The sequence below is a fragment of the Prionailurus viverrinus genome, chromosome A2 (genome assembly GCF_022837055.1).
Source record: "Prionailurus viverrinus isolate Anna chromosome A2, UM_Priviv_1.0, whole genome shotgun sequence".
In the NCBI taxonomy this organism is placed as follows: Eukaryota; Metazoa; Chordata; class Mammalia; order Carnivora; family Felidae; genus Prionailurus; species Prionailurus viverrinus.
Window position 1 is genome coordinate 425,937 of NC_062562.1, and position 14,000 is coordinate 439,936.

Consider the following 14,000-nt stretch of genomic DNA (forward strand, 5'->3'; position numbering starts at 1 on the left):
TGCCGCCGGCCGTGAGGAAGGAGGGGCCGTGGGCCCAGGATGCGGCGCCTCTGGAAGCCGGAAAAGGGGGGAGACAGGGCTCCCTGGGGTCCCGGGGGCAACCGGCCCTGCCCACGCCTGGGTCTTAGGACTTCTGAGCCCAGAGCTGTCAGAGAACCAGTGTGTATGGTTTTAAGCCCTAGGTTGGTGGCCGTTTGTGACAGTGGCCCGGGAGAGGCGTGTGGTCTTGAAGAGGTGGGCGGAGGTCCCCTGCGGAGCTGTGGGCCTCCTTCCAGGGGCTGGGGAGAGCAAGCGGCTGAGCTCCCCACGGGGTGCCTCAGCACCAGCTCACGGGTGGGGGGGCCCACGGGGAGGGGCCCTGAGATCTGTCCATCATGGCGGGACCTGGGCAATTGCAGAGCCCTCCCCCCACCCCCCCACCCCCCCACCCCCAAACTGTCCGGGGACTAATTTGCCATCAAGCTCTGAGGCCAAGGAGGAGGAGAGTGTGGCTGGGGTACCCGCGCCCCTCCCCTGGGACAGAGGCGGCCTGGCCAGGCCCCCAGAACCTTCCACCCACCTCCTCTGTTCTGAGTGAGCCTGCTCCCCGTCCAGGCCACAGGAGACACATCCTCCCACCCATCCACCTGCCAGGCCAGGGGATGCTGAGGACTGCCTAGGGCAAGGCCGGGCAAGGTCCCCCTGGAGGCCACAGCTGAACCCACGGGGCAGCTGGCGGCGGGGGGGGCGGTGGAGACGGTGGAAGCTGGCAGCTGGACCCCCTGCCCCCCCCACAATGGGGGCAGGAGGGAGCACGGGGAGTTTGCTTTGGCAGGGTCTAGAAACGTCCCCCACTTAAGCTTCTAGACAGACTCGGAAGGTGGGGGCCCAGCCGCAGCAGCACCCGGCCCTCGGAGGCCCTGCTTTTGGGGACACACGGCCGACCCCCCCGCTGCCGTTTGGTGAGCCGTGCGTCCTAGATCCACACCCTCCTGGGGCTTTCATCCATGACAATTCATTAAGCTCTAATTAGTCTCCCGTCTGCCGACAGTCCCTTAACCCCTTGGGGGGCTGGGGGCCTCCCGACCCACTTTCCTTGCAGCCTGTGCACGAGCACTGTCAACTGCCCTCTACAGGTGAGGCTTCTAGATCGGAACTACTTTTTGAAATGCTCACCATAGACCGTGGCCGCTCACCCGCCAGCCCAGCCGCGAGGGTGGCAGTAATGAAGCCCATTCGGAGAAAAGGAGACTGAGGGTCAGAGTGATCCCTGGCGCATCTAGCCTCACTAAGCTTAAGAGTCAACGTCTGGACGTGCCAGCTCCTTTCCGTTAAGTGCGAGAGCCCCACTGGAGGGCAGAGGACGCTCTTCTGAGGCCCGGGACTGACACGGGAAGATGACGACGGCTCACTCAGGCCCACCTGGGGCGAGCTTTGCCTGGAGAGTTCCCCGAGAGGCTGTCTACCTGGTGACGACGTGGTGACTCAGGGGTGCCCAGGAATGACAGCACTGTGGGAAGAGCAGCAGGGCTGCTGGCTCACATCTGCCTTCCGTGCCCACTCGGCGAGGCACCTTCAGATCCCGGGCTCCGTCTGGGGGCGGCTAGGAGCCACCCCCATTGTACAGAAGAGCACACTGAGGCTGAGCAGACACCAGGCAGAGCTGTGGGGACCCAGCAGCCACCGGGCCCGGCGCGCACCCGTCTGTTAGGTCAGCCTCAGAGCTGGAGCTCAGAGAGGGGCCATCCTATGCCGGAAGTCACCAGACGGGACGGGGAACGGAAGGAAAGCCCGGGTGCGGGAGGCTGGCTCTGGTCCTTCCGAACCCCCGTCCCGGGGCTGGGCCGTCACCCCGTGCCGTCCAGGTGGAGTGCAGGACGTCTCTGGGATCTCCCAGTTCACAACCTGCCCCAGACGGCAGCTGCTTTGGCTCAGAGGTGCCCGTAGCGCGCCTCGGCCGATACTCCTGACACAGACAAGCCCCTCCTTGCCCACCGCCTCATCCACACTGAGACCCTGTGTCCCCTGCCTTCTGTCCCTCAAATACCACGCTCTTTGCAGCCTTCACACCCCGTCCAGGGAGGCCTCCTGGGTTGCTCCGGGTCTCACAGCCCTGCCGGTCCAGAGGTCCCCTCACCCATCAAGTCCCAGACGGTCCCTTGGCCCGATGTCACGTCACACCAGACACCCCCTTCCCACTCCCCTTGTTCGTAATGCAGCGTCGGGGCCCGAACCTCAGAACTGGGGGGCTGCGGTGCCTGGGTCTTTCGCGCCCAGAGCACGCTTTGAGGAAACCAGTTACTAAAGCGGTTTGCAAGTAAGGACCGGGTCTCTTCTTGGGCCCAGACCGAGGCACAGGGCACTGTCCCCCCTCGCCCCAACTTGTTGAATGGGGCTCACCGGCCAGGCCCCACGGCCCAGGGGGCACCCAGGCCCAAACTCAGGGGATAGAAAGAAGCTTTCCGCCCCATCCTTGGTGTTGTCTGGACACAGGCCCACAGCGCAGAGGGCTCAGCCCTGCACCCCCAAATGCCTCCCCACCGGGCTGAGCTGTCCCCAGCCCAAGAGAGGGAGCCTGTCTGGTGTGGACCCCAAACGCCCCCTTCTCCGTCCTGGCATCTCAGCACCTCCAGGCTGGCCCAGACCTCGCTGCAGGGGTGAAGCCCCTATCCGCGCCGTCTTCCAACAGCACCCCCCCCCCCCCCCCGACCCCAGGACCCTGACAGTGCTCCCTTCTTCCCCCCTGGAAGGGAGCGCATCCTTCCTGGTGTCCTCGCCGCCCCAGAGAGACGCCCACCCGGCTCCGCGCTCCTCAGCGCCCCAGGGGAGGGACGAGGGGACCCCAGCGTGGGGAGTGGCCCCCAAAGTTTCCAGGGGGAGCGCCGGGGGTCTGGCGGGGAGCGATGCGCCCAGGAGGGGCGGCGCAGGGCGAGTGCCCCGGGGCGAGGACGGGGGCGCGCGGGGGTGGGGTGGGGGGCTGCGGCGCGCGGGCGGAGCGGGGTCGCCGGCCCGCGCGGCCACTCACCTGGGCGGCTCCGCCGCGGACACGGCGCGGGCTGCGGCGCGAGGGCCGCCCGGAGCCGACACGAGCCGCCGCCGCCGCCGCCGCCTCCCGGGCCGCCGTGCGCGCCCCCGCCGCGCGCGCCCGCCGCTCTCCCCGGCTGGCGGGGCGGGGGCGCGCGGGGCTGCGCCGGGCCGTGCGCGCCGCCCGCTCGCGGGGTGCACGGCGCCGGGGCCGCAGGTGTGCGGGGTGCGCGGGACCACGTGCGCGCAGGTGCCAGGACGCGCGCCGGGGCGCAGGGCGGGGACGCGAGCAGGCCTCGGGGCGCGTGCGGTCAGTGTGCGCGCTGCCCGCGTTGGCGCCAGTCCGAGGACCCCTGGAGCCGTGGCCTTGGTGGGCCTGCTGAGGCGGTGGCGCAGGAAACGCAGGGGCGCCCCGGCTGGGCCGCTCGGGGACCTGCCCCCTCCTCGAGGCCTCCTCCTCCGTCCGGGCCTCCGCCACCTGGCACGTGTTCACCTGCCCCAGCCTCTTCCGCTCAAGCCGGCTCCCCACATGGGCCCCAGAGGCAACCGAACCACTGTGCTCCAGAACCGACCGTGGCTCCTTATTGCCCTCAGGATCGTGTCTAAACTGAGGGTGTGTTTCTGGATCCGCGGCACCCCCTTTCTTCCCACCCTCCCCTTCCTGCTCTTCCTCAAGCACCCGAGCTGCTGCCAGCCTCAGGGCCTCTGCATTTGCTGTTCCCTCTGCCTTCAATGCCGTTCCCTTCATCCTTCCTTTGGCTAGTCTGCAGTCACCTGTGTGTGTTTGAGTACCAGGGCTCTCCCACCGACACCCTCGGCCTGGCGGAGGCAGCGTGCTCAGAGCCTTTCACTGTCACTACCGCGAACAGTTTGGGGACCAGTGGGTGCCCCTGTGCTTGGGAGCCTCCGGGTAGGAGGGGGGCCTCCCTGTCTAGGGCTCGCTCACTGGGAGGTGGACATCTCTGCAGGTCGGGGGCCCCGGGGGCAGAGGACGGGGTTGGGGGCGTCCTCTTCCCCATCTGGCTAATAACGCCAGTGCCCAGCTCATTTCAATCGTAGGCCCTTTGCTACTTGCTGCGCTCGCTGTCCCAAGGTGGACCCTTCTACCATCCCCATTTCCCAGATGAGCAAAGTGAGGCTCAGAGACGGCACCCCAGCCCTCCCTGCCCTCTGCATCCACCCAGCTGCTCCGATGGCAGCTTGCTGTCAGCTCAGCCACCTGTGACTCAAGCAGGCTCCGTTCCCAGACTGTCGCGTTGGCTGGAGGCCCAGAAACCGCATCTCAGGAGGCTGCAGGCCAGGCCCCCCCCGCCCCCCGCCACAGGACGGGGGGTGGGGGGATGGCTCCTTTCCTGGCCACAGAGAGGTCCGGAAGGGGGATGTGGGCGGCCGTCCCTCATGGTTCCCCACCCCCACGACCAGCCTAGGACACTGCACAGAGGAGTCATCACCGCGTATGTGCTGTGTGACCTCGGGGAGGTCACTTCCCTTCTCTGAGCTTCTGTGTCTCCCTTTGATGCCTGCTTCTCCTGATACCTGCTTCTCAGTGCTCTCGGCGGAAAGCATTACTGAGCACCTATTGTATACCAGGCAAAGTGCTGGAGGGAGGAGACCCTCAGAGAAACTAGGGGGCTCACCAAGACTGGCGGGGGAAGCGGAGTCACGGAATAGCCATGAAGCGGGGTGGAAATATCAGCAGAGACACCCAGTGCCCAACCCGGGTGGGGGACAGGGACGCTTCCCCGAGGAAGGGCACTGGATATGAGTCCAGCAGGCTGAGAGGTGACCTGGAGTGGGGGCCAGGCTTCCAGTCTAGATCCTGCCACCACTGCCTGGCGATGGGGCTGTGGGAGACGCCCCTCCAGCCTCAGTTTCCACACCTGTAACGCGGGAGTCAGAACAGTCCCCATCTTCTAGACCCGCACAGACGCCACTCCCAATGACAGAGGGCACACCAGGGTGCTGGCTGCTCTGCCCGGTGTGTGGGCACTGCTCCCAAGCCTGGCTGAAGGGCAGGGGCAGGCCTCGCCCACACGCAGCTCAGGACCTTTGCACGGCTGCTCCTCTGCCTGCACCGCCCTTCCCCTGACTTCCCGTCCTGCTTCCCTGCCCCTGACTCACGGCTCCACCGGTTCCCTCCTCCTCGGCGCTCTCCCCAGCTAAGATTCTCTGCAATTTCCTGATTTAATCCTGTTTCCCTGTGGCTCCAGTGTGCCACAGCAGGCATCCAGCCGATCCTGGTTGAATGACTGAGTGACCCAGTGATGTTGAGGGAACCCCAGAGGTGGGGATTCTGAGCAGGGAAGCGACACCCTGGTTTTCCTCTAAGTACCGCTCCCCAAAGTCGCTGCCTGTCTTCCCCTTTCTGTCCTTGGCCAGCATCTCCCCACTTCCTGTCCCAAGGGAGTGCCTGCCGAGGGCAGGGACCACGCCTGTCTCGCAGGCTGCCATGTCCCAGAGGACGTAGTAGGTGCTCAGCAAACAGCTAGAACGTGCACGTTGGAGTGCGCTGCTCTGATGCATCCAGCAGTATGACGGAGGGGGGGTTCAGCCACCCTGGTGGCCTCTCTGGGCCTAGCATCCCCAGCAAGATGCCACCATAGGGGTGTGGGGACTGTGGAAAGGGGGTCAAGCGTCCCAGGTGGCGGGGGTGGAAGTACCTGGTTGCCAAGGTTACGACCACTTTTATGTGTGTGTGTGTGTGTGTGTGTGTGTGTGTGTGCGCGCGCTGGGGATGTTGCCATGGTGATGGACCACCCAGGAGGAGAGCACAGCTCCAGATGGGGAAGCCATGAGAGGGGCTGGGGGGCAGGGAGGTGGCCACCTGCCCGGGGGGTGTGCCCCTCTGGGTGGGGGTGTGCCTGGGCCACGGACTTTTCCCCTCTTGTGCCCTCATGCCTGGAAAAGCCAGCAGGAGCCCTTAGGTGGCAGTAATTATTTCTAAAATCAGAAGCCCTCCTCCTCTTGGCCTCTCTCTCCAGTGCAAAGTGCAGGGTTGGCAGTCACGGCCAGTGGACGGAGGCTGTGGGGACAGGTGGCCTGGGAGCTGCAGGTGTGGCCCCAGACACGTGGCTTCCTTTCTGTAACTGGGAGTGGAATCATCAAACGTGCAGTGATCGAAGCCTTGGGCTCCGGTTCCAGATCCCTGGGGTCTTGCTGGGTCCCTGCCGTGCGACCTTGAGCTAACCTCTCTGGGCCCCCGTAGCCTCATCTGCAACATGGGGATAATAGCAGCGAATCCTGGGGGCTGAGCATCCGGCTCTCGGTTTCGGCTCAGGTAATGATCTCGCGCACGGTTTGTGGATTCGAGCCCCGCATCGGGCTCTGCGCGGACGGTGCGGAGCCTGCTTGGGATTCTCTCACTCTCTCCCCCTCTCTCTGTCCACTCCCTCTCTCAAAATAAGTGAATACACTTAAAGAAAAAAAAGTAGTAACAGCGAATCCCTCTCGACTGTCAGAGGTTGTTGGTTATTATTTTCTGAGTCAACACTTCCTCGCACTGTGCGTGGTGCCCTTGGGATACGGGGTCCCCAAACACAGGTTCCGCCATCGGGCTGGGGAGACCAGGGGGCCCCAAATCCAGGCTACGAGGCAAATGTTATGGGAGGGCTGGGCCCCAAAGGACAAGTTCCGTGGGCCCAAGGGCGGCAGAGGCCAGTGGGGAGTCCAGAGTCTAGCCCTGCTGCTCTGTGGCCTTCATGCCTCGGCATCCATTTTGTTCGGCCAAGTGGCCTGCAGGGGGGCCTAGAACTGGTCCCTCAGGCGGGCATGCGCCCTGGAGAGCAGCATCTGGGACACAAGGAAGTACGAGCCCCCCCCCCGACCCCCACAACTGCCCTGGGACATGCCCCCCCCCGGGCCTCCCTGTGGGGGCCCCTTAGATAAGCCCCCCCCACGGAGCTTGCCAAACCCCTGCTCTTTCTTGGTTGAAGTGACCAAACCAGCTTTAGTGCAGGGACCCCAAAACACTCCACCCACGGACCCTAGTAAAGTCTCGTGTGGGTCCTGCTCCCGGCCAGGCTCTCCCAGGCCCCGTACCGCCCACGGGTCCTGTGAGGAATAAACGTCTCTGTTTCAATTCCTTGGTGGTCTTTTGTGGAACCAGGCTCGCCATCCAGAACCCTGGGGCTCTCCTTGACGCTGTTTTAACAGAGTCACAATAAGGGACAGTGAGCCGGAAACCCAGGAGCAGTTGGGCAACAAAAGGGGGATGTGGAGGGGCACTCGGGGGTGCCCGGAAGAGTGGGAGACTCTTGATCTCGGGGCTGTGAGTTCGAGCCCCATGTTGGGTGTGGAGATTACTTAAATACATAAAATCTTTAAAAAACCAGAGCCAGGGGCACCTGGGGGGCTCAGTCGGTTAAGCATCTGACTTCAGCTCGGGGTGATGATCTCGTGGTTCGTGGGTTTGAGCCCCGTGTCGGGCTCTGTGCTGAGGGCTCAGAGCCTGGAGCCTGTTTCAGATTCTGTGTCTCCTTCTCTGTCTGCCCCTCCCCAGCTCATGCTCACCCTCTCTCTGTCAAAAATAAATACATTAAAAAAAAAATTTTTTTTTTTTTTTTAATTTTTTTTTTTTTTTTCAACATTTTTTATTTATTTTTGGGACAGAGAGAGACAGAGCATGAACGGGGAAGGGGCAGAGAGAGAGGGAGACACAGAACCAGAAACAGGCTCCAGGCTCTGAGCCATCAGCCCAGAGCCCGACGCGGGGCTCAAACTCACGGACCGTGAGATCATGACCTGGCTGAAGTCGGACGCTTAACCGACTGCGCCACCCAGGCGCCCCCAAAAAAAATTTTTTTTTAAACAACTTTAGGAAAAAAAAAAAAGGAAAATGCTTCTCCGCGTTTGTGATGCAGCTTGGCCCCAACATAAGCCGGAGGGCGGGAAGTCTGGCGGGAAAATGGGTCTTAACCACACCACAGGTTCACCTCTTCCGTAAGAGACCAGAAATGGACGGAGACCCCCTACGCCCCGGCCTTCACGGCCCTCTGGAGCCATCTGACAAGTGCAAGGCGCACGTGGCTGGACGGGGTCCTCTGGCTCGTGGCTCCAGGGAGGGATTTCTGTCTGTAGCGCCCCTCGGGGAACGACCCAGGAGCCACGGAGATGCCCCCTCGCCTCGGGCCCGGCGCCTGCCAACCCATCCGTCCTCCGTCACCACAGCCAAATCAGAAGGAGCTTCCCTGCCCGCTGCGATGCCCTGGGCGCTGGGTCGTCTGTCTGATGACCCTGACGGATTTACCGGGGGGGGGGGATCTGTGAGGTGACTCAGACGGGTGACCTCAGCTGGGAGGACCGCGTGGTCCTCCTCAGTTTCTGCTGTAACACCGAGCAAACCCCCGGCGACCGGGACTGGCCCTCAGGGACCACATGGCACTGTGGTGTCACCAAGCCAGCGAACTGTGACAGGAGCAGGGACATCCTGCCCTCTTCCGATCGCGCAGGAGGGCTGTGGGAATCCACAATGTGGACCCAGACACTGGGCAGGGCAGTCAGTCCTGGGGTCCGGTTCGTAGGCCAGTCAGCCCCAGAAACCGTAGAAAGCTCCAACACGTGGCTGTGGGGCCCAGACAGCAGCTAATCACCATGGGTGCGGCCTTCTCGGTCTTCAGCAGGCCGGCCAGGCTTCGACTGCCGCCCTCACAGCTGGCGACCTACCTCGGGGCCACCCAAACCCACCCCAAATAAGACCACAAGGCGAGGGAGCCCATTTCTCCCGTGGTGGTCTGAGCCACTGGGGCCACGGGTGCCCCCGGCACCCACCACCTCCAGCGCCGTGTCCCCTGCGTAAACAGGGAGGACACTGGAAGAGGGAGCCCGTGGGTCCAAAGGGAGCCGGGGTCCCACCTCTTCCCAGTCACGGCCGTGGCTGATTGACCGGCCCCGAGCTCCCTGGAGGCCCCCCAGGAGGCCGTCACCATCCTGGGGGAGGAACCACAGGTGGCCCGCAGAAGTGGCAGGTAAGCCTATTCGGTTTCCTGTCCACGCGAGAGCCACTTCTCCCCGGATTCCCACTGGGGGCCCCTAGCTTCTGAAGCTGCCCCGTTGTCGGGGTGGAGGGAGGGCCCAAATCAAAGTATTTACTCAGCCCCCATCTCGTTTGCGGGGAAGTCACCCCGCGGCTCGCAGACGGCGGGTCCTGCCGGAACGTCCACGCCCGCTCTTGGGAGGAGGCTTTCCGTCTACCCTGGGCGCTACTCTTGGCCTCTTCCTGGCTCGGGAGGTCCCATCTTGCGCCATTTCCCACAGGCATGGGATCGGGTTAACCCCCACGTGTGGGACAAGGGGACCCCAGGAGGAGCTATGTTTGTAAATCCGATAGAAAGTGCTTTAAAGGACAAGAGCAATGACCCCTGCAGGTGCCAGCACCCCATTAAACCTGAAGCGGGTGAGGCCTCCAGCCCTCAACAGACACGATCTTAAATCACGGCCTCCTGGTACTGTGCTCCCTTTGGGCCCCCTGCCCCGTGTCAACCCATTGTGCCTCATCCCTGCACTGTCTTCTGTTTTCATGTCGATTTATTTATTTTTGAGAAAGAGAGAGAGTTCGAGAGCACAAGCAGGGGAAGGGCAGAGCGAGGGGGAGACACAGAACCCGAGGCAGGCTCCAGGCTCCGAGCTGTCAGCACAGAGCCCGAGGCGGGGCTCGAACTCACGGACCGTGAGATCATGAGCTGAGCCGAAGTCGGACGCCCAACCGACTGAGCCCCCCAGGCGCCTCATCCCTGCACTGTCTCACCCCTGACCCCGGAAGGCACCGCCTGGCTCACGGTCCCACGTCTCCAAGCCGCTTTCTTCTGCGCGCTTACGTCTGGAATCTCAGAACGCTTGCCTTTGAAGGGAGCGACATCCACCCACCAGTGTGACTCAGCATTACGCCCGCAGTCCTGCCCTGGGCTTCAGGGACAGTCCCCACCTGTCTGGCGACGCTCCTGCCAGACGGCTCAGGAAGCTTGCTTGCGATGTGTGGGTGACGTGCTCCCTTGTAGCCCCTTCCAGGAAGGACCGGCGTCCTGTTGCCGCAAGGGTGTGGAGTGGCCCCAACAGAGGCCCACCCGAGGACACTCGGGACACGTCCGAACCCCGGGAAGGCGGGCCCTTTCCGTAAGCACAAGGAAGCCATACCGTGCAGAGGCGAGACGTTTCTAGGATGGTGCGTTTTGTGGAATCCGGATTCCGGAGTTCGGGCTCACAGCCAAACCCCTGCCCCAGGTTTTAAAAGGCCCGGACACCAACCCGCTTGCACGGAAGGGAGAGCAACAGCTCAGAGCCTGCTCGCAACAGCCCCCACGCTGGGGACGCCCAACCTTGAAAAGTGCTTCACCTTACTTGTGGCCGAAAGGCAAGGGGTGACTCTGGGGGCACCTACTCAAGCCCGGGGGCCGCCCCGCGACCCACAGCCTTTCTTTCGAAACACCCGGACACCCAAGGGCGGTGGCCGCCGCTGTGCTCTCCGAGGGAGAAGCCATCAAGGCGGCGTCGGGTCACATCCTTGGGGCTCAGACTCCAGCAGGTGCAGGGAGTCCGGAGACCACGGGACAGCGACGGCAGCCAGAGGATGCTTCCCTGAAGGTCAGGCCCCAGGGCTGGACTCTCGGGAAGTAAGTCAAAGTGTGCTAGATCCTTGAGCCCCCCGCTGCCCTCCTGCCGCGGGGGGTGACAGGCGCCCGGCCCTGGCACAGCAGGCCAGGCCTGAGAGGCCAACTCTAGGCGACCAGGACGGCAGCTGGCTCACCGCTGGCGGCAGTTCCGTGTAAGAGGCCCCCCTCTGCCAGGTTCTGGAGGCGGGGGCCCTACGCCCAGCACCACGGTGCAGGCTTACTCCCCGGAGCAGAGCCCCGAGAGTAGGGGGGCCCAAAAGTTAACAGATGCCGGACTGTCAGCAGACCCTCCTTGTCCACACGCCCGCGCGGCCAGCGGCAAGGAGGGGGCCTCTCAACTGCCAAGGACGCCCCCCACACCACCCCGCAGAGGCCCACATCTCCAGCAAGTGGCCCATGCGTCCGGGCCGCGGATAAGGTCCGAGGAAGGACCCCAGGTCCTAAACCCCCACCCGCCTCCGCCTCCTCCCGGGGGGCTCCTTGGACTCCTCATGGTCCACCCTCCTCCCGGACCCCTAGCGACCGCACACCCCATTCTGATGTCGGACCCCGGGGCCTCAAGTTACTAACACACTTATTTCCTCTCGCCTCAGCCAGGTAAATCCGCAGCAACCCCGAAAGAAACCCCGAAACTGAGTGGGCCACCCCTTGTCCCGCTCCCCGCTGTCCCTCCGGGTCTCCTAAAACCTGGAGAGAGGGGACCTCCGGGGCCTTCCGGCAGGTCAGCGTCCCAAGCCCGCACGCGGTTGTGAGGGAAGACGGGCCATCGCCCATCCTTTTAAAAGATTTCAAGGTTTCCTTGGCGGGCAGCGTTAACATAGGCAGCTGGTCGGGTTTTAAGAGGGCGCATGCAGGCCAGCAGAGGGGGGGTTGGGGCCCACTCTCGGGAGGTCGGAGGCCGGTCCCGGCAGCACCCGGCAAATGACGGCCGCAGGCAGCGGGATCAAACCCCCGCCCACGACAAAGGAGGCGGGAGACCCTGACCGAGGAAGGCAGAAGAGGCGCAAACCCCCCTCCCCAAATTCCCTTCCCCCAGTAATAACATTCCGCGTCCTTGTTAACAACCGTGGGTGACAGACAGACCCTCACACGGCGTGGGGGGTAGCGCGCTCGCTCTAATGCACTCCCACGGGCTTGGCTCAAACACGCTGTGCCCGTCCGTCCTTGAATGTTTCTTGTGAGGAGACCGAGAGCCTCCGGCGACACCTTTTGGAAAGGTTGGGTTGAGGCCTCGAGCCCCGGGGTCTCCCCCGTCTCCCTGGCAACAGCAGGGAGGCGGTGGGTGGCAGCGGTGGGGGGGGGACCTGTTCCTGTGGAGGGAGGGAGGGACGTGGGGGCAGCAGGAGGCGGGGAGGGGGGCGGACCCGGGGGGCTGTCCTCGCTCACACCCTGAGCTCAAGCCAGCAGCCCGTGGATGCAGGAACCGGCCCCCTGTACCTGCAGACTTGCCTGACAAAAGCCTCTTACGTCCGCGTCCTCCACTGGGCCCTCCCCCGTTTCCCTGGCCAGGAGGCCTGTGGTGACAGTCTGGGCGCCCTGGGGGCTCTGGGATCTGCGGCAGAGGGTCCCAAGCTACTCGGCAGCATCGGGTCCTTTTGTTGGTGCTCAGAGGCCGCAGTGAGGTCTTCCGCTGGCTGCTGGCGGCAGGAACAGGCCTGCAGCGTAGGAACGAGGACTGGCTCCCTCCTGGCCCCTGGCCAGGGGGTGGGGCAGGTGGTGATTCCCTTTCTCTGTGCCCACCCCACGTATGTCACCCATCTAGCTTTGGGCCTCAGGGACGGGCAGTGCGCCTCGGTGGCTTTAGAACACAGGAAGGGTAGGGGAGAGGGTGTGGGGGGCAGCCTGCCGTCCGAGCTGGCATCCCTGCCGTCTGGGCCTCAGTTTCCTCATCTGTAAGCGGGGTGATGAAAGGGCTTGGGGGGGGGGCGGGGGGCGCTAAGTGGACCAGAAGGTGTAACCTGTCACCAGAGCTACCCGGGGGGGACAAAGGCAGCTGGGGTGGGGAGGGGCGGGGCTGACCGTGGGCAACATGAAGATCCGGTCCACCTTCGGAAGGCTCCAGAATCTGCCGTGGGGGGGTGTCCGGGGGCTCTCTGGCCGGTCTGGGCTCAAGCCGGGGTCTGCCCCTCTCTCCCTGTCTGCTGGGGCCGCTGGCACCGTCTCCCAGAACGGGTCCTCAGCAGACAACACCCGAGGCCTCTCAGCCAGCACCCGGAAGCCGTGGGCCGCGGTGACCGTGTGCACGTGGAGCAGGGCTAGCTCCTGGTCTGGCGGCCGCAGCCCGCGCCCCGTGTGCCGAGGCCGGTGTGGGCCTGGGAGCTCAAAGGGTGGGATCCGGGCAGGGGTGAGCGGGAAGCCTCTGGAAGGCATGGTCGCTGGCCGGTGGGGCGGCGGACCGGGGATTTATACCGCGGCCAGGGGGGCGGGAGGATGGGATCCAGTGTCACCCGCTAGGCCGCTGTGCCCTCATTTCGTCGCCCTCCCTGCTCTGCCTCCCCGTCTCCCTGTCTCTCTCTGCATCTCCCCGTTTCTGGCTTCTCTGGCTCTTCCTAGAATATTACAGTTTCAACAGACCGTTAAATATTAAATCTCTCCTCGTGAAATATTAAAATGTTAAGCAGTGGCTAACGCCGCCCTCCGGGCACCCTCTTCAATTCCACATCTTCCTTCCAGATCTTTCCCTATACATTTGAAAGCAGAGAAACAAGGTCTTTTTAACCATCATTATCTGACGTGAATGGGACCAGACCGCCCGTATCTGTGTGCCCAACTTTGTCTCACTGTGTCAAGTGTCTGGGCCTGTCACTGGGTAATAAACATGCCCAGGCTCAGTGGCACGAAACTATTCTTCCTCATCCTTCAGTGGGTCGGCTGTGAAATGCGTCCACAGCTGTCACTGGGCTGGCGCAGGGGGGCCGCCTGGGCCAGGAGTTCTGAGACCGTCACAAGTCCGAGGGCCCTGGTGCCTGCCGGCTGTTGGCTGGGAGGCCTCAGGGCTCCCACGAGGGCTTCTCAGCCTTCGGTCAGTGGCCCAGCTTTCTTACGCCTTCACGGCGGTGGCCTCGCTCCAGTGGGAGGAAGGCGGAAGCTGCAAGGCCCCTCGGCGAAGGAGACTCTGAATTCCCACCTCGTTCCCACCACATCCTTATCACCAAAGCTAGGCCCCGGGTTTGGAGGGGTGGACAAAGACTCCCCCTCTCGCAGGGAGAGCTGCAGAGCGTTTGTGGCTGCATTTCACCTACCCCTGCCCCCATGCAGAGAGCTACCTCTCTGCAAAAAGTTGCTTTACAGTTGGTCGGAAGAACCGGAGTTTAATTTTTGGTTTTTTCAACGCTTATTATTTTTGACAGAGAGAGAGAGAGAGCGAGCAAGCAGGGGAGGGGCAGAGAGGGA